The sequence below is a fragment of the Equus caballus genome, chromosome 15, assembly GCF_041296265.1.
Source record: "Equus caballus isolate H_3958 breed thoroughbred chromosome 15, TB-T2T, whole genome shotgun sequence".
Taxonomy (NCBI): Eukaryota; Metazoa; Chordata; class Mammalia; order Perissodactyla; family Equidae; genus Equus; species Equus caballus.
In genome coordinates, this window is record NC_091698.1 from 101,625,337 (window position 1) to 101,644,253 (window position 18,917).

Consider the following 18,917-nt stretch of genomic DNA (forward strand, 5'->3'; position numbering starts at 1 on the left):
CAGGTCTCTAGCAAAAGTGTTCTGTGAGGCAGAGCTTCAGAAAGAATTCAATGCTTTGTGGAGAAATTGCGATTCCACGCCCTGAAATGAAAACTCTACTGTTTATCACCCTGTTACTTAATGGTGCTTGTGGATAAACAAATCTCCCTGCACTGGAGTTCCAATCGCTCTGCTCCCTGTGTCCTGAGGCACTCCCCATAAGCACCAGATCACTTCCCGATTCATTTCCCAATGTACAGAGTACTTTTGTTAATTAATTGTCCCTGCCTGCAATCATCTCCCTCTTTTGTCCATCTGGTAAACACGTCATATTTCAAGACCCAATTTGAATTCGAGCTCCTCTGGGAACTCTCCCCGCCACCCGCCACCCCACTGCCACCGTACTTAGCACAAGGGGGCTATTCTATTGCAGCCACAGGATGGTTAAGCCACTCAGCCTCAGCTTTATGCGCCTCCATCACAATGAGGATCCCACTTACTTGCAAATGTTTGCTCAAAACCTGTCTCCACCTTGTAGGCTAGCTTCCCCAAGGAAGAACCACAAAAAATATACATCTGTATCCCTAGGACAGGACGGGCATACCCTAAGTGCCCAGTGACTGCTGGATAAGCTGGATGGGACAGACGCTGTGAACAGGGAGAAGTTAATTTTTGCAAGATTCCACCTGCTGGGAGGAAGGTGGTTCCACAAAAGCCTGTGATCTTATACAAACAACGCTGTCCATAGACTGCCTCTGTCTACAAGGCCCCTGCAGGATGGCCTTCCTCCCAGCACGTCCTACAGGACACCCGCAGCCAAGGAATGTTGTTAATTTGCAATAACTCCCTACCAGTATGCTTTGGCATGGGCAGTGCTTCAGACACCTAGGAACAGCCACCCTGTCAGCCTGTGTAGGGGGCTGGCTGTACCCATCCCTAAACGTGTGTTCAGAAGCTGGGCTATGATTAACTAAGAATTATTCTACTGATGACTGCTTACACTGTGCTCCTTTAAATCTCTCCTAATTCTCTTCAGGAGGACTGAATACACCCATGCTATTGGGGCTTCGAGGACTTTAGTCTCATCCTCATTGCTTGGTCAAGATAGCATCCTATAGATTGGCGATACGCACCAGGGGCCTTTAGAATGCTTTTAGTCCCGTCTGACTCATGTATTATCCTTCCAGGAAACTCCTAGGGAAATCACTGGTCTAGCACGGACGGCAGTGTGGCTGCAGGATCATCTACAATACCAAAATGGGGAAAAAGCTATATTTACAAAGAACTTCTCATAAAGTAAGAAATTAGCATCATTTTTAATACAAAATGATAAATAATTATATTACCAAGCGATTTCTTATATAGTAACACAACCTCAGCATAAAAAATTAAACCTCAACCACACTGGCCACGTACCCCTCAACAAATCCTGGGGACAGGCTTGCACTCCAGCCAAAATTCTCCATGTTCACGTGGGGACACAGGTATGAAGGCTCCTGCAGTGTCATGTATAGAATCAGGAAAGACTGGAAACAACTTAAATGTCCACCAAAACAGCTGGACACAATAATAGTAGTTTACTCACGCTATAGACAATATCAAGCAGAGATTTTTCAAACTTTTTTGACCACTAAGGACAGTAGGAAATATATTTTATGTTGTAAACCTGCTGTGACTGATGATACTTTCCAAAGAAGCCTCAACAACACGTCCCGTCCCATGGGCCCTCTCCCTTGAACCTAGGCAACCTTTGAGACTGACTCCACCAATAGCCTACAGAGGAAGTGAGGACATGTGACTTCTGAGGCTGGGTCATAAAAATGCCATCACTGCAGCGTTACTTGCTTGGAGCCCAGCTGCCATGCTGGGAGGAAGCCCAAACTGGCCCACGTGGAGAGACCACCGTGTGGATCCTCCAGCCACCAGCCCAGCTAAGGCCCCAGTTGGCATCCGTCATGAGACACAAATGAAGATGCCTCCTCAAGATTCTGGCACCAGGGGCCAAGACTCTCAATCTTTGGTTCTTCCGGCTGGTGCCACAGAAGTCATGGAGCAGCTATGAGCTATCCTCACTGCGCTCTGCCCGACCCTTCTCCATAGAATCCACGAGTATGATAAAATGGTTGCCTCAGGAAGGTTTGTTAGCAACAGTCATAACTGGGACAAAATACACACATACACATCTATGTGACAGGAACAAAAGTTCTACAAAACAATACTTAACCTTATAAAAAACGAGCCATATCATAGGAAAAATCAATTGAGAATTAACTCATTCCTCCCTGTCTTTCTTTGATTCTTCAATCCCATTGCATTGCAAGAAATTCTGAAGATAAAGGAAGTCCTTCTTTCCCTCCAAAAATATTTGTTGTTTCAGGCACTCTGCTCAGTGCTGGGGCTCCGGGGGTGAAAAAGACACCGAGCTTCCTGCCCCACGGAGCTTATGACCCAGATGGGAGGAGAGACGCAGAACGAGTTTTAACAAGTTCAATTCTGTAAACAGTAAAAACGAGTGCCTAGAGCTTTGTAAGGGCCCAGGAAAATATTTACCAACAACAAACTATTGGCTACAAATTTTTTTTTAAAAAGCTACAAAGTTTAACTTAATGTTTTTTTAAATGTCTATAAAAATACCATGTCAACTAGTCAATGGTAACTCAACTCATGTAACCGTATATTAAGATTATACCTGATGTGGGTCTGGCTGCCTCCTGTCCCTTTGCTGTGATGTGGGGTGGGGTTATGGTGCACAGGCAGGATGGCAGGTTGGCCTTATACGAAGACAGTTCCTATAAGGCCCTGGTGGTGAGTGGTGTGGGAAGAGGCTCTGGCCCATGGAAATCCACTGGCTTTTATTTATGCTGGTGTAGGCTCTCAAACTCCTGGAAACAAGGAAAAGGCAACTAAATGAGTCGTTGTAATTTAACATGGTTCCTCTGTGTGCAAGGTGTCCACATGGGCTCTGGGAAGGGATGTGGAGAATGGCTCCTGCTCTCGGGAACTCACAGGCTCATCCTGGGATGGGGCACACGCTCTGTCCTCTTGAATGGACAGCAGAGTCAGGTAAGCAGCAAAATAGAAGGAAAGATGCTCTCTGGAGGGTTAGTGGGGCTGAGAACAAGAGAACTTGGGTCAGAAGGGCTGACTTTTGAAGGAGACTTCCCTCAGGTCCTCATGGCCAGCACAGCCCAGGGTTGAGGGCCCGAGCTGAAAGCCAGTGTGTATTCCATAGTCACCACGATGTGACCTTGTGAGGGCCAATTTATGTCTCTGTGCCTCAGTTTCCTGATCTGGAGAATGAATGTCTTCCTTGTAAGGTACTGTAAAGGATTTAAATGAGTTCACCTGTGAGAAGGGTTTGGAAGAGTGCCTGGCGGGGTGCAAGTGCTTATCCGTTCATTGCACCCATTAGTAGTCACAGAAATAACACGTTCAATGCGCCAAGCATTGGGTTATTATTCTGCTTGGTGCAGGGTAAGAATACCAGACCTCACACAGCCACACTGCTATCCCCAACGGTGCCTTCAAGTTAATTTAAAAGTCACCCATTCCTTAGCACCCATTCCTTAGGGCATTCTACCACCCTCTTCCAGAAAATTATCATAATATACATACAGAAATATGTGATAAACATGAATATGAGTCAGAACACTGTCAGAGCAGTGTTCTGACGTCATGTCAGTTTTTGCACAGATTTGAACACGAGGTTGTTCCTGCCCCCCTGAGCTCAATTAATTTCCAAATCGTGAGACATATTTGTATTCTGGGGCAAACAAGGCAGAGCGACTTCCCGACAGGGAGAGGGATCAGAGGATGCGGAGGGAAGAGGAGGCTGAGAAAGGCTTCCCAGAGGAGAGCTGAGCTGGTCTTGAAGGCAGAGCAGAACTTCCGGGGGATTAAAACAGGGGAGACATCGCTGGCAGAGGGACCAGCCAGGTGAGGGCCCGAGAGGGGAAGGTGCTCCGTGTTCAGCAGGGAACTCGGTGTTGTCCAGGGTGGCTGGAGGAGATGAAGGTGTCAGCAAGGCCATGCTCCCCCTGAGACTCTGGATGAATTCTTCCTTGCCTCTTCCTAGCCTCTGGGGCTTACTGGCAATCCTTGATGCTCCTTGGCTTTTGACAACATAACTCCAATTTCTGTCTCTTGTCTTCACACAACAATCTCCTCTGTGTGTGCGTCCACATTTTCCTCATTTTATAACAACACCAGTCCTATCATATCAGGGCGCACCCCACTCCAGTATGACCAGAGCTTAATTATATCTGCAAAGACCCTGTTTTCAAATAAGGTCACACTCACACACACCATGGGTTAGGACTTCAATGCATCATTTTGGGGGGATACAAGTCAATCCACACAGGTGTAGACACTAGTAGGGGGTGAACTCTGCAAAGCAGACCCCATTTTTTCCCCTGACCTCACGTGGTCCTTCATTCAAAAAGCTCCTCTGACTCTCTCTGCAGTGGTCTTTAGAGCTCCATCTTTTCTAGAAGTTTCCTAGAGTCTCCAAATCCAGTCCCATTAATACAGGAAAAGCTCTGTTACTTAGAAAGCAAGTTGGACTTTCTCGACCATATGCCACATTCCCTTTGAGACACAATTGTGTGCATCTTTCCACACACAGAAAAAGGACAACTCAAAACCTTGAGAACAAGCACAAGAACTGTTGACAACATATTGAAAGCTAAGCTGTTTCTTGTCATTAAAAGCACAATTTAAAATATTTCAGGGAGTTAATCTCTGGGATGTTAAGAAACTTCCATCAGTCCCATTAGAACTTGTGTCTTCACCATCGTGTAGATTGAGCGCTTTCTTCAGAAGCTTCCTGAATACAAGCTGAGGCCAGAGCTCTCATCCACCTGAACTCAAACCCCTTTGTGCTCATCCCTCCAAAATTTGGGAGGGAGAGAAAAAAAAAAAAAACGGTGACTAGGTTGTGATTATTTACAAATGACTAGAGATTCCTACACAAGCAGACTAGTTTAACTACCAAAATAAAAGCAAAAGAGTCAGACAGAGAGAGAATGAGATGGGGAGAGGGACAGAGAGAAAGACGGACAGAGAGAGACAGGCATACAGAATGAGAGAAAGGTAGAAGTTATACAGAGAGAAAAAAAAGACACAGAAATAGAAGGAAGGGGAAAGAGAAAGTGTGAAAGAAATGAAGGTGGTGAAGGTACTCAGGAGGGTGGGTGAATACTGCTGGAACAATCTCATGAGAAAAACCAATCCTGGTAAAAAAAACTTCTTACCAAATAACCGGATTGATTTACTGCTGTAAGTGTGATAGGACCCTGTTATCTCTACAGACTGGAGAGCCAGGCCCACCAGGACCCCCAGGAGCTGAGGCAGACAGTCCTGTCGGCCTGTGCAGAACCAGCTCTGGCAGTGGAGAGGGTGGTTCCAGGCTCCCTCATGGTCAGACGTGCTGAGCCACATCCAACGCAGCTCCCCACAGCTCAACGCTGAGACCCAGCTCGATGAGCCCCACAAGAAATCATGGGCTTTGGAGGCCGGCTGAGCTGGATTGTTTCCTTGCTGTGCTACTGTTGAAGTAGGGCAAATCAATTAATCTGTCAGTTCCCAGGCTCCTCCACTGTGAAATGGAGAGATGACTACCTCTTAGAGCTGCTGAGAGAGTAAGGCATTATAAGATGTGCAAATGCAGCCAGCTCAGTGGCTGGAACACGGGAAACCTCAGTTAACATCCTCTTTCATGTCTATGGTGACTTCAGTGACCTTATCAATGATACTCAGGTGATCTCAGCTCCCAACTCTCCATGCCCCTCTTCACTTTGATCAGTGGGACCCTGCTATGATGTCATCACTCCAAGATGGTTCCCTCCAGGAGCTGGAAAGCTAAACTCCTCTCTCTGACTGCAACCTCACTCTTCGACTTCTTCCAGGCCCTCACTCACACCCAGCTGCTATTTTGCTCAGTACAACACCCCGCCTTTAGGCTCCTGCCAGTACTTTCCCTTTGCCTTCTCTTGTCTGACTGGGAGCCTCCAGCCCAGTCCGCCATTTTGAAATGCTCTTCCTCTACTCTCAATGGCCTTGACATAGACTAACATAACAGCGCTTGAAGTGATCACTATCTACCCCCATTTCTTATCCTTTGTTGTTTTGTAATACCCTCCTCCAGTCTGGAAGGATTGAAACTCAATTCACTCTTTTTTCTTTTCTAAAGATTGGCACCTGAGCTAACATCTGTTGACAATTCTTTTTTCTTTTATTTTCTTCTCCCCAAAGCCCCCCAGGACATAGCTGTATATTCTAGTTGTGGGTCCTTCTGGCTCTGCTATGTGGGATGCCACCACAGCGTGGCTTGATGAGTAGTGCCATGTCAACAGCCAGTATCCAAACCAGCTAAACCCTGGGCCACTGAAGCGGGGCACTCAAATTTAACCCCTCATTCACGGGGCCAGCCCCTCAACTCACTCTTGATTCTCCTTTCTTCCATAATGTCTGAAAGCCAATCATCAGGTCCCACCATTATTTTAACTCTAAAGTTTCTCTTTATTTAACTTTTCTGTCTTAGTTTCCTCATCTTGTTTTTAAAATTATGGTAAGGACACTTAACATGAGATCTATCTGCTTAACAAATTTGTAAGTGCACATTATATTTTTGTTGACCGTAGGTAAAATGTTGTACAGCAGATCTCGAGAGCGTATTCATCTTGCTTGACTGAAATTTTATGCCTGTAACTTCGCATTTCTCCTTCCCCTCAGCCCCAGGTAACCACCATTCCACTCTTTGATTATTTACTGTTTGTTTACTGGTTAAGAGGGCTGCCTCCAGGGTCAGAGTGCCTGGACCCAATTCTGTTCCATACTATTAGCTGCACAACCTCAGGCCGATTTCTTCCCATTTCTAAGTTTTGTGTGCTTGTTACAAATTAGAAATGAGAGTATCAAACTCACAGTGTGATTGGGGGGGCTAAATAAGAAAATGTGCCTAAAACTCTCAGCACCTCACTGGGGGCATGCTGATGACTCAAGAAAGGTTGGCTTTTACCACTATTATTGTTACTTGTACATGCTAAATTCCCATAACATAACAAGTACTTTAAACACAACAGCTGTGTATATTTACTACAGACTGTTGTCCCTGACTCCATTCTTTCTTACAATCTGTTCTTCAAGATCACCAATGCTCTCATTATGGCCATAAATAACAGGCACTTTCAGGAAGACCTACCCTGGATTCTCTGCAGCATTAGACATTAGACCATTTCCTCCTTCTGAAACGTTTTATTCTCCACTCTTATGTTCCCCTCTACCGCGCAGGCCACTCCTGAGTGTCCCTTCCATGGGTTGCCTTTCCTCTGCTCATGCTTTAATGTTGGTCTGCTGCCTTGGGCCTCTTCTCTTTGGTAACTCTCTCTCTCTGACACATCTTTGGCTCACATATCCTTACTGTCCGCTACATAACAATGGTTCAAAAATTAATCCCGCACCCTGATTACTTTCCGAAGCATACTTTCCCAAGATACCACTGGGTACCCCATGTGCACATCAAGCTCAACCTGTCCATAACCAAACCCACAATCTCCCTCCCCTCCCCATCCTGCTCCTCTTCCTGTATCTACTACCCAGGGCTCTGGGGTCACCTCCACACCTAAACAACTGCCAAGTTCTACCCTATGTACATCATTAAATACATCCTCTTTTCTCCAATCCAACTGCCAATGCCTTGGTGACGAACTCAGCGTCTCTTCCCTGGACGACTGCTAAACCCAGCCTTGTGCTCTCAGATCTAATGTTAGCTTCACAGCAGACAGATGTGCCCTTTCTAAATTGCAAAGCTGATCATGCCTCTCACCTGCTTACAACTCAGCCTGAGGATTAACACCAAACTTTTTAGATTTTCCATCTCTGCTCAGTACTCGGACCACGAATATCTCTAATTTAATTTTTGTCATTGTTATAGGTTTTTAAAATATTTTTTTTTCCGAAAAAAGAATAGTTTCTAGGAAAAGGAGATGATCCATGAGTACACAGGCACTTACTGGAAACTATCCCATCCATAAGGTGACATTCAGATATGCAATAGGGTGAGAGGTTCCCTATCTGAACTGGATGAGGATCAGTGAAGCCACTGATAGGACTGTAGCACAATCAGCTCTCTGACCAGAGGAGAGAATTCGCTTCCGGGTTAGAAGATACAGGGAAAGAAGCTGATGTGGCTCTCTGCTCTCTCTCTTGTCCATCTCACTGTCCCCTTGCACTCCGGTATCGGAGGTGAGCAAATCTTACCTATCTCGCTCTCTTCCCAAGTGTAATCAGTTGATTGTAACTTGGGCCTATAATGTCCTTCCCACCACAGGTGCAATGTCTTGAGACCTTCCTTTGTCAAGATTGAAAGCCCCCTTTCTATTCCTCTTTCCTATTCCTTTCGTTGAGTACTAAGAACACATCTGAGACTGATTACGTGGATGTCCTCCCTCTGCCCACACACTCTGCAACGTGATTTTACAGCAACTCTGTCAAGAGGCAGAACGCATTTCCCCACTTCCTAACTCTGGAACATTCTTGAGATTTACTTTGGCAAAAAAACAAAAATGAAACAACACCAAGAACACAGCAGAATTAACACAAAACAGTTTCAAGCCTAGACCTCCAGAGATCGTGCCCATTCCTCCCGCCTGTGCCCAGCTCAGCCGAGGACGATGCTCGCCACGCCTGCTGGAAAGGAGAGGCCGCATGAAGCAGAGCTGAGGCGCTCCAATTGTCCCAACCAAGGCCCCAAACACACGAGAGGGCCCAGCCTCGACTGGCAGAACCACGTACCCCGCCGACCCAGAGGCAATGACAGGTGCTTGAGTCAGCTCTGTGGAGACTGGAAGGATGGCCCACATGGCCACTGGACTCATGGGCAATTATAAATGCTCATCGTTTTAAGGCACTGAATTTGGGGATGATTTGTTAATTATCAATAGCAAGCTGATACACTCTCTCTTACTTCTTTTATCTAGAACAGAGTAAAATGATATAAAATAATATGTGTAAAGCCCAGAGTGGGCACTCTCCCATATAAACCTGTAAAATTCTAGAAATATTTCTCATTTTTCTGTTGGGTCATCTGAAGAGCTATGATGGCCTCACCAGTGTGAGATGTCATTCTAGGTTTCAGTTTTTGGTTTAAATCTGGAACTCCAAAGAGTGAGTGTACCAAGAAATAGCAAAATCTAGCAGCAGGAGACTTATGGCTGAAGTCCTGTTCTTCAGCTGGCTGCCTGGTAATGCAATTCCACCCTGGCCCAGGGAAATGGGTGCAGATCGATAGAGGAGATAAGCAATTCTTTGGGAAAGGTTATTATTTTGCTCATCTGGGAAGAAAAAGCCATCATAAACCTCACCATGGGGCTTGGCTCCTGCATTTTCCCTCAGAATATGATTGATTACTCTCTAAATAATAAAAGTCTTCCAGGAACAATAGAAGGCAGCTACCGCAGAATATTCATAAATATTCAGCTGAAGCCTGGTGGACATATAATGCTCCCATCAGGACTCTGTGCTGACTTTGGAAGTCAGACCCCAACTCAGAGACACAAAACTGTGCAGAAAAATATTTACATAAGGGAGCTTGGTATGAGTTGTCAGAGTGCCACGTTCTGCTTTTGCCTGGAGGTTGGGAATCATTTTGGACCTGAGAATCAAGCTCAGGTCTGAAATGCTGGCAGTGCTTCTATTTCTGTGACCAGCTCACACGAATGTCAGGGGTGAAAAGACTAGGATTTTGAAGGCCACTACCTTCACAGAGTCCAAGTCATCAAAATATTGTTTTATTTGCCTTATGATTCTATGGTCTCCATCCGCCTTTTTAGAAATCACTTGGTGCCCACCTACTAGACACCAGGAAAAACAAATGGTAGACTCAGGCGCCATGTTCTCTCGAGGAAACTGCATTCCACAGAGGAATACAGACACATAAATAGGTCATTGCAGTTCACCTCAAGTGCCAACATGGCGTCTTGACCAAATGTTAAGAGGGCATAGGAGGAAGGAGGGGCTGCAGCTGGTAGTCAGGGATGGCGGGGTAGGGTGGCAGTTGAATTGACAGAAAAGGCGTTACAGAAGTTGAGACATCTGAGCCAGGTCTCTTGAAGGAGGTTAAGAGTTCTTCCAGGTGAGGAGAGAGAGATGGAAATTCCATGCGTCTTTGGTGCAGTCTTGGAAACAGCGAAGGACAATGTGGTTGGGGTTAGGGAGCATGAGCTGGAAAAATCAGAGCTAAATCTGGAATGGTAATTTAGGGCCCTGGAAAAACACAATGATCTTTCCCTCCATTTCACTGTTGGTTTATTCTAGCTGAAGTTTTGGCAAGAGGGAAAGGCTTTAGAGGGCATTGGATTCTTAGTCTGGCTGAATCCTTTGGAATTTAGGGTGAACAAAAGAAACATCCAGCCCAGCAGGTTACCGTGTGCTTCGAGAATGGCTAATGGTCATACGGACACACTCATCCACTCGGAACCGCAACATGTGTTCTTTGTCATGCTCCTTCCAGCTGCAGACATCTTTCCAGGAAAGCCCAGTGCCAGCGTAATCCAAGTGGAAACCTTTATGCTTAGAAGGAAATTAGAATCAAATCTTAGACTTTCCAAAGTTTTGAGGAAAGCACTAAAACAAGGGGCAAAATACAGAAGAGAAATGTGAGAAAAAAGTGAAAGGAGAGTGTGAGGGAGAAAGAGGAAACAGTCGGTGGAACTATATGTAACATAAATTCAGTCTGGAAAGCTCTTGTTTTAAATGAAGGGCTGAAACTCGAAGACGATAATGCTTCAAGACATTGATGTGATGGGCAACAATCATGTAAGGGTGCCATTTCTCTGTGTCAGCGATTCCAGATCCTAACCGTAGCTTCTGTAACAGCTACACTAGTCTCACCACAGATTCAGATGTCCACAACAACCTAATTTTATTTTTCTACCTCCAGCACTCCTTTTGCTCACGAGCAGAAAATTAAATTTTAAGCAATTCATATTAAACAATCAATTCAGGGCATTTGTTTTTTTCTGGTTAGCTTAGCCTTTCTCCCTTTGATGTGGTCTTTGTTCCCCACTGACAAAGCCTTGAGTGGAAAGTGTTGGGTTCTCAGTTGTCAGCATCACTTCTCATTATAATGTGTTGGGGTTTCTATTTGACTGCTGGTCTCTGGTTACCAGCACCTAAACATCCGGGCATTGATGGAGATATCTGTCTCCATCTGGTGCCCAGGCCTCTGTCTATACAGGCCTTTCTGCATCTTCATCAAAAGTCTCTTTTGGAACTTGAAAGCTGTCACTCAGCTCTTGTTTCTCGCCGCATGTTTGTTGTAATAACTCTACCCAGAAAATTGAGCGTGGACACCCTCACTGCTGCCTGACTTAGAAAGTGCTGGGCTTAGGGTGGTGGGGGAAGGCTGGGGTTGATAGAGCGAAAGACACTGAAGAATGAAAATCTTTTGTAATACTTGACAATATTGTCCTGGTACATCCACAACATTCTTAACAAGTCCCTCATCTTATCTCCTCTCAATCCACTTTACAACTCTCACCTTAAGTTCTTTAAATGCACCTGTAGATCTAAACACCACCTGCAGGGAGAGCAGAGGGCAGGGAGCATGCTTACAGCACCGCAGGGGTGCAGCTGGTGGAATGCAGAATGCGGTGCACTCTGTAGGAAAAACCACTCCAGGTTTCCAGCAGAAATATTGCAAGAAAAAAATTAGAGTGAAGAGAAAGCTATAGAGTCAATAAGACATAGGTCTGTCCACAAATTACAATGTTTGGACATTTCCTAGCTTCTGATTAGAACCAAATAATATAAAATCTGTGGAATAATAGGGGAGACTAACACTAATTAGAGATTCATGATATGAAGTAATAATTGTTAAGTTTTTTAGATATGATAACAGTATTAGAGTTATGTTTAGTAAAAAGAGTCCTTATCCTTTAGGAACACCAGGGGAAATATTTACGGGTTGATCATAAGATATCTGATATTTGCTTCAGAATACAAAGTTTGGAGAAAGTGAATGAGATATGGAGAAAACCAGAGTTGGCGGCCATGATTTGGTGATAGTCGAAGATGAGTGTTGAGTTCATAGGGCTTCCTTATACTATTCCATATAGTTTTGTATATGCTCAAAATTTTCCATAATAAAAAGCTAAAAAGAATCTAATAAGGGCTTTCTTTTTGTCGTTCCTCTATATATCTTCTCCGTTCAAAACTGGTCACCATAGCTGTGCTATTGTGTTATTCTGTCTGCCTGGAGCACCCTTTTCTTGGTTTTTACTTTCCTTCTCTCTCCTCCATTTCTTACCTAATTCCTCTTCCTTCTTCAAATCTCAGCTCTTGGAGCTGTCCTGTCTCTAAGTCTGCAGGATGAGCTTGTCCCATGGCAGCCATATTGGGCATCATATTGATTCGTCTTTGCACATTAAACCTCCAGCACAGAGCCTGACCCACTGCTGGTACTTACATTGGAAAGAAGATATTTTTAGTCTTCAGTGTTGTGAGGATTAAATAACACGTGTAAAGCACCTAGCACATGGTACAAGCTCATGGTCAGAATGGAGGTTATTTTCACTATTTAATAAATAAGAAACTTGAGACTCAGAGAAAATGTTTGTCCGAGTTCATTCAGCTAGTGACTGAACCAAGAATGAAATTCCAGGTCTCTTGATTGCCTGACGCCCTGATGCTTCCATAAGACCCTTGCTAAAGAGCCACCCAATTTCTGCTCCTCCAGATTAAAAAGTCCTTCCTAGTTAAGCCATCCCCAACTCTTGCTTCTGGAATGAACCACAGAGCACTCATTCAGCAAATATTAAGCCTTCAGTGCGCATAGGGCACCGGGCTAGATAGATCCAGAGAAAACAAGTCAGCCATCAAACAACTTGGAATATATTGTATATAACACAATGCACTGTGTCAGTCTCTCCAATAAGGGATATAGAAAGTTCTGAGTGGCACAAAGACAAAGCACGATAGCTTTAAGCCTGTATTTTGCCACTACTAAGGCTGTAATTGTATTTTCCATAGCCTCTTTTCTCACCTCCAGTTAGTGTATGAGCAGTTTCTTTGATAAACACCAGATTGGCAGGAGCTCCCAGGGGTCAGATTCTGCAGTCGCGGGCAAGGAATGTCTCGGATCTTGACAGATGGGGGCTCCACAGATGTAAGAGCTCCAAGGCGAGGTTGCCCAAGTGCTGCACCAGGGAAACAGACTCTCAGGGAGCTTCTGCAGCACAGGTTTCCTACGGTCCTGAATGCAAGGTGCTCCTGACTGCAATGCATGCAGATACCTGATATCTGCAAACAAGGAAGGCACTAGAAGATCCACAAAAGCAGGCATTGAGGCACGGGAAGAGGAGACCATGACCAGGTGGGAAAAACATGGAATTTGAATTATTTGTTGGCATCAAGGACTGTAAACAAAATATGCAATGGCAATTCCCTAGCAGAAGGGAGAAGTGGAGGAGTCCAGCAGGAAACACTGCTGAGAGAATATTGAAAATGAAAGCTGGAATTGGATCAGTGCTGTAGGATTCAGAACTAGAAGGACCTAGAAGAGATTTAAGAGGCAAGTTATCCTTGGATGGAGAATGATGGGGTGGGTTGAGGAGAGACAGCTGGCATGTGGCCAAACTACGTAATGAGCGGTGAATCTGGCACAGTGCCCTTGTGCTAGTCTGTTGGGACCACCCTAAGAAAAACGCCACAGACTGGGTGGCTTAAACACAGGAAATTTATTGTCTCACAGTTCTGGAGGCTGGAAGTCTAAGATCCAGGTGTGACAGGTTTGGTTTCTCCTGAGGCCTCTCTCCTTGGTTTGCCAACAGCGGCCTTCTCTCTGTGTCCTCAGAAGGTCTTGCCTCTGTGCACGCATGCCCCCGGTGTCTCTCTGTGTGTCCTGATCTCCTCTTCTTACAAGGACACTAGTCGGATTGGATTAGGGCCCACCCCAATGGCCTCATTTTAATTTAATTATCCCTTTAAAGACTCTACCTCCAAATACGGTCACATTCTGAGATATCAAAGGTTAGGGCTTGATGGACACAATGTCATGGGCTCCTCTGGTCATGAGCTGGAGAAGGGAGAGATTTCCTGAGATACTGAGGGAAGTGAAAAATTGCCTGAGAAGTTGATGGTGGATGGGAGGAGGAAGGAGAAATGGGAAGGTAGTCAGGGAGGCACATAGGGGACACAATCACAGGATGTGTATGTGAGTGGCTGATATGACGGAGGCCCAGTGTGGCATGGGGATGCCCTCACAGGAAAACGGACAGTGAGCATCGTGAAGACGGTGTAATGAGATCAGAACAGCCACCACGAGACTCCACTCTACCTGGTGAGTAAATTTTACAAGCTGTCCAATTTCTAAGAGAACAAAGGCCAGAGAGAAATAAAATAATTGATCCTAATGTTAAAATCAGTTTATGGGTTATTGGTTACCAGCAAACCACTGGGCTGGGGCTGAGGAAGAAAACAACATTCCAGATCTTTCAGGCCCATGATTCTTCACTCAGTCTCCTGATTAGATAGTGGGACAGAGTAAAGACTCCAATAAGATCCTCACTAGACTTCCCTGGGTTACAGATGGGTGTGCTTGCCCAGGACCTGAGCAGGGAAACCAAACTCATGAAAAAGTACAAGTATAAAAGGCTCAGGAAAGATCCAGAGACCCTCACCAGGACAGGGCCTGTTTTGCAGCTTGCATGGTTTTAGTGAACTCCATTCTCCACTGATGAAAATGGGCCTGGGATTTCCAGTTCTGTTCCTGAGAACCAACTTAGAATCGTAGGAATGACTGGAACTGGGAACTGGCAATGTTCAGTCTGGAAAGTGAAGACTCAGTAAATGGTGCCCACTGGGGATCAGAATCACCTGTGTCAGAGTCCAGATAGGAAAGGATGTTAGCTTTGCTTAGAATCATGGGCATGTGGATAGTAAGATATAAACATGCTTGAGAGCTATTTAGAGGGTAGAATGGAATGGAAAGAACTTGGTGAAAGACTAGATGTTAGGAATGATGGAGAGGGTAGTGTCAAGGATGATTTTGAGAAGGAACAAGAGAGTGGATGAGGAAGCCATTATCGAGTTATGGAACTGTGGAGAAAGAGTAGGCTAAAGGTGGGATGATGATTTCAAACGCTGATTTAGGGGAAGGTGTAATTTGAAGAACCTTTCAGACCAAGTCGAGGGGAGATGCTGAGTGTGAGTCATTCAGTGTTTGAGACTGCAGCTCAGACAAGAGGTCTGGGCTGAGGAGGTGGCAGGGGGGTATCATCTGGGAGAGAAATTTAGTGAGAAGAGGTACAGGGCTCAGGCTTGAATGGTTCCATCATTTAAAAAGCTGGAAAGAGAAGAAAGAGCATGAAAAGGATGCTGGGAAAAAGTTGCCAGAGAGGTGAGAAGGAAACTGGGAGAGTGAGAAATACAGGAAAGCAAAGGAAGAGAGTAACTGTCAAGGAGGAAATGTCAGCCTTGGCAATGCTGACAAGAAGCCACGTAGGAAGAGCAAAGACAAGCATGTGTGGATTTGGTGGTAGAGAAGTCATTGATGACTTTAGCAAGAGATGTCTGCATGGAACAGTGAGTGTAGAAGCTGGTGAGAGTGGTTTAAAAGCCAATGAGAGGAGTAAAAAATCCAGTTGTGTCACCTAGGAAAATGGTTCAGATGTAAAGATTTAGATCCTCACACCTGTGAGGGATGTGGTCACATTAGATTTGATCGTTGCTTCTCAAATTTCTATTTGCATGGCAGAAAGACCCTATGGTATGTTCACATCCTATATAATCTCTTCACCTTGAGTGTAGGCAAGATCTGTAACTTGGTTCTAACCAAGGCAAAGATGTTACTCCCATGATTAACATATCTACACACTAACACACACAATTATATAGATAGGCCTTCATCTTGCTAGCATACACTAGGGAGAGATTTTCTCAGCTGATTTTATGAAATAAGCAAACATTTTGAATAAATCCACATGACAAGGAACTGCAGGAATCCCCTAGGATCCCAGGGTGGCCTCCAGCTGACAACAAAATATTGGGACCTGAGGCATAGAGGAGGAAATGAATTCTGTGAAGGAGCTTGGACATGGACTCTTCCCCAGTCGAGGCTCCAGATGAGAACAAAGCCCAGCTGACACATTTATGACCTGATGAGACCCTGAGCAGAGAACCGACTTACACTTCACAGACTCTAGACCCATGAAACTGGGAGATAATCAACATGTTTTGAGCCATTAAGGTTTTGCTAATTTGTTACACAGCAATGGAAAACTAATATAATGTGCACACCAAACACCTGGGGATTTTCTTAAAATCCAGATTCTAACTCAGCAGGTCTGAAGTGAGGCCTGAGATTCTGCATTTCTAATTAGTTCCTAGGCAATGCCGATGCTTCTGGTCTAAAACCACATTTTCAATATAAAGGAGATAGATGCCTATTGAGATCCCTTCCAACTCTAAAATCATATACCAGCTAGAGAAGAAAATCACATGAGAATCAAAGAAAAGAATTATAGCCATTTGCAAATATGTAAACTGACTTTTGCAAGTTCACTGAAAACTGAAAAATTATGTTGAACAAGTTTAAATGCACATGGAAGTACTTCACAGAAATTATTTTCAAGAGATACTTAATGCTCTGCAGGAGAGACGAAAAAACTAATGGAGAACCAAATGTCGGAAAGAAACATATAGCAAACTCCTAGCTTCAACTAAATATCGTATACGCAGTGGCATGTGCGGGCCTCTGGGCAGGAGCTGTCGCATGTCATACACAAGTTAGGCATTATGAGGAACAGGAGGGTCTTCAGGAAATGAGTGGCCCCCTCCCTGTCACAGCACAAGCCTCATACATGCTCTCAGCCTGGGGAACACAACCAATGAGCTCCTCCTTCTAAACTGCAGGACTAGAGACAAGAGAGCACAAGTTGCTCAGCAGCGTGGGTTGTTATGTTGGCTTTGCTGCCACCAGTTACGTCACTTACAAGACATCCTCTCTGAGCCATAATGTGCTTCTCTCTCTTGAAGTACTGAGCCATCCCTGCCTCCACAGTACCCACTTCACCAGAGGCACTGAGAAAATGAGAGATTCAGTGGAGAGAATCATTATGGCGTCTGAAGGACTTCTGCTCATATCCTCAATGGATTTTAACAGAAACACCACATGACAGGGAAAGACAACATTCTAGGGACAGTATGGTGGGAGGGGAGGAGAGTGGGAGCAGGAAGACAAGTTAGGAGGCCCCCGAGAGCCCCCAGCAGAGGGCCTGACCAAGGCCAGGACGTAAAGGGAAGGATGGAGAACTGGGACCTGACCTGCTAGTGAGTTTACCCCTAGGACAGACACACTGTCCAGTGCAAAGTCACATCTGGCTTCCGAAGGGCAACCAAAACAAGGAAACTTAGAATTAAATGTATTTTCACCTAAAACAGCAGGAGTAATTTTACTTTATCCCCATTATCGTCTTCATCACACACTCACACCTCTAGCATTTCCCAAATCCATTGCATTGGAGTTGCTCTCCCTTCCAGGCCTGTCAGCCTCGCTGTGGGCTTTCCCAAACTGTGCATTTTTTTGCAGGTACATTTCCTTGCGTTTTGTACAAGAGAAGTTTGCTTTGTTGTAACTTTCCCTCTTTTTTGTCCCTCTTCATTGTCTGCTTCTCCTACTTGGTGTTTGTAATAATTCCCAGTCTAGCATCATCTGCAAGTTTCAGTAACATGCTAATTCCTCCTTTGTCATTAATAAAAATATCACATTATTATTTCACATTCATTGTGCACCAAAAATGAATTAGGAGTCGTGCAGAATAGAGAAATAGATTTCACTCAAACTGCACCTTCATTGTCTTGTCCCTGAAAAATTCTCAGGCCGCTGAGCACAGTTGAGTTTTAGTACTTTCCCCACTGTGGATCACAAGGATCATTTGCCAAGATCTTGGGTGCCAGGTGGAACCAGCAAACAAAACTTCCAGAAGTTCTCTCTCCTGAGAGGGACATTATTTTACCTAATCAGTCATTTCTCGTCTATTGCTCTTGTCATTGATTAAGAATTTATAGTGTGCCAATTTCCCCATCCTCTCCTACAGCACTGTAGTTTGTTCACACTGTAAATCTCACTTGACCTTGAGCCCTGTGAGGATGGGAGCCAGGAAGCTTTGCATCTCTTTGTGTCCTTGTTGTTATTGGCTCTGCAGAGTGGTGTCCAGTGAAGAGCCAATGGCATCCATGTCAGCTGTGTGTCTGGCATCGCCTGTGCATTCACACCTGACCTTTGGGTAAACTGAATCTCTTCCAGAATTGGCTGAGTGGCTTTTGCCAACCTTTACCTATGTGGTTTTCAGTTTCATTCTGGATCTTGTTTTTATTCCATTTCAGATTGTGGGGAATGTCAATTTCCAAATGATCCTTTCCCATGAAGGACTTTGCTGTCATGGAAGCACGGTTTGGAAAAGTCCTCATACTGTTGTTAATCCCCTTAGTTCCTGGCAAGAATGCCCTATTCCCACCCCTCCGAAATCCTTTCTGAAGGGAGCCTCCTCTGGGCACCACTGGCCCTTGGCCTTGAAGTGGCTTTTGGGTATCTTGCTAAAGTCCTGAGTGAGTTTTGTTTTAACGAGTTGTGGGGTTAAGCCTTGGCTCCACAGTCCATAATTACTATTATTGGGCAAGACTCTTAATGATTCTGAGCCTTCCTTAACGACTTCTTCACTTATGTTGACAAAAATAATCCATACCCAATCTATAAATTAAAATTGAGGTGAGTTTATTATGAGCCAAATGTGAAGACCATATAGCCCAGGGCCTTCCTTCCCCAAGGAGGGAAGGGCACCAAAGAAGCGGGGTGTACAGAGTGGTTATATACCCTCAAAGAGCATGTTTCACATAGGATTGAAATGTCCCTTTTACAACAGTCAGGAGACTGCTCTGTC